Source organism: Pistacia vera, unplaced genomic scaffold, assembly GCF_008641045.1.
Source record: "Pistacia vera cultivar Batoury unplaced genomic scaffold, PisVer_v2 Contig317, whole genome shotgun sequence".
In the NCBI taxonomy this organism is placed as follows: domain Eukaryota; kingdom Viridiplantae; phylum Streptophyta; class Magnoliopsida; order Sapindales; family Anacardiaceae; genus Pistacia; species Pistacia vera.
Genome location: NW_022196132.1, coordinates 195,356 through 197,976, shown reverse-complemented (window position 1 = coordinate 197,976; position 2,621 = coordinate 195,356).

Sequence of the window (2,621 nt, the reverse complement as noted above, 5' to 3'; positions counted from 1 at the left end):
GCATAAAGGTCTTTAATGGTCATTGTTTGATTACACTTGCTAGAAAAAGTTTCTGTAATTGATTGGCTCCTGTAATTTATTACTGTCATCAAATTTTGTGTACAGTAAGAGATTCATTAGAGAGAAAATAGAAATATTGGTGTATACTGCAGTGGGTGTAAGAAAACTATATTTGAGATGTTATGTAAATCATATTATTCTACTGTTGAAACTTTTTGGTTTTCCAATTCTTGTGGCATATTGAATATGGCACTATTACAAAATTTTGAAAAAAAAAATAGATAAAAATCTTTTTAAAATCATTACAAATTGATTCCAAAATTCATTTCTTTAGATCTGTAAAATTTATCAAAAAAGATTATGCATTTGATCACTCATATAAATGGGTTGGCTTGTGTTGCTTTTTGGTTAACTATAACTTCTTTCATTCTAGCTTAGGTAAGAAACAACTCAAACTTGATGGCCTAAGCCTCATGCGTTGACACATTCCCACGGGTAGATAGATTAAAATCCACCCAAACATTTGATATGGATGATGTTTTTTTTAATATTGACATGTTACGGATGATGTGATAATCCTATAATATCATAGATGCTTTTTTTTTTTTTTTTCGGTTATGTATAACAAATAGCAAAACAAGAAGAGGCTCAAAACTAAAATCCCTCTTCCATGACATGATTTTCCTCAAGATCAGTTGTTGTTGTGCAGAAAAGTTGTTTCACGTCTATAGTCTCGGAAAACATCAAGCTTTCTTACTTGAGGAAGAGTTTAGTGGAGCTACTAAAGCCAGCAAAGAAATTTGATGCTAAAGTAATTGGAAGTTTTGTGAGAGTGAAATTTGACCAAAGTGACCATTTGGAGAAAAATGCTTATAGGTGATTTTCTCAACGTAAATGTGAATTGTCTTTTAAGTAGTCATTGATTGATATTTTTCTACACAATTTACATTTTCATTTGCGTAAATGAAATATTAAAGTTAATTCCATCTTTATATTGTTTTGACAAGCTGCATGATTACAGGCACGAAGAGAACCTCAAGCATAATGCATAAATCCTCGTTCGTGTTTCGAATACTCAAAGAGAGATATCAATCAGCAAGTTGTCGGATGATGACTTCACTAAGGTAACAATATTGTTAGAACGCATGTTGCTTTCCTTTCAAAAAATGGAGATATTGAAGTGAAACTATTGGTACTTTTAGAGCAAGCTAGAAAACTAGTTTTGTATAAGAGTGACAAAATGTTGATTTTTCAACTTTTTTTGCCAAAAGGTTTTGATTTATTTGCAAAGCAAATAGTTACTCTAGTAGTATTTTTTGCAGGAAGAATGTGAGGATTTGTTTCGGAGAATGAAAGATGGCTTGCTAAAAAGGTCAATTGTTGTGAGTGTTGACAATATTATAGGCTTTCTGCATATATCATAGATAGCCTCAATTAGAATACGGTGAATGCAGGTGGTGCTTGACTAGAAGGCTAGCATTCTACATAAGGATATAACAAAACATGTATGTATTTTTACATATAAAATCCAAAATTAGGATTCTCTAATTTTAGAGTATATAATTCTAGGGCTGTGTTGAATGAACAGCCTTGTATTGTGTTTTTTGTTATGGCGTATTTGAATCTGTTATATTTCATATTTCTTTGCTTGCTTTTGACTTCTTTGCTCTTCTTTTCATTTCATGGATGCCAAATAGTGAATCTGTTGAGAGTAATCTGAAGCCTTGTTTTTTTTTTTTTTTTTTTTTTAATTTCAATGATGCTTTTTCAATGGGACTTGTTCATGCGCAAGTCTATAATCACTTAGACTTGCACATCACAAATGTTGGCATGTAGTATTGAGTGCACATGTCTGTCTCACAAATTTTGTATTAATATGTAACAGTATAATAGTAAATGGGATAAGATCAATGTTTTGAAAATCGAATTGGACTGGCTGGTCGAATCGGGAACTGGCAACCGCTTCGGTCCGGTTCAAGTTATAAGGGGTTTTTGTTACATTTTTAAATCTGTAGGGGTTAATGTAATTTTCTAACGGTATTTTTAGTATTTCAAACTTTTAGGGATTAATTTGTAACTTTTTGGGTATTTTTTGGAATACAATAAATTTTTAGGGACAAATTAATTTTTTTAGAGATATTGTTATAATATACTACAATTTAAAATACTAATTTATAATTTTTTTAAAATATTTTTGTTGTTGACGTACCGATCGATCAAACCGTGAATAGGCCTTTGATAAAGTCAAGGCTCGGTCCGGTTTTCTAAACATCAGATAAGAGTTTTTAAATTAAAATTTTGACATAAATATTTTACACAAATTTTAAGCTATATGAAAACTACAAGTGAAATAAATTATATAGAACATTATTTTAATATTAGTCAGCTTTATAATATTTTAATAAATTTGACGTGTTAATATACCACCATTTACATAAATTCTAGAAAGTCAAAAACAAAATCTTCAAAATTTTTAATTTATATTACTTGATTGTGTGATAAAATTTATCAAAAAGAAAACAAAATTGAAGCAACAATCGATGAACAGAATAATATCTTTTAATCAAATTTAATGTAAATTTCCATTTTTAACCTCAGTGCAGTTAATTGAAGGGGGTGAT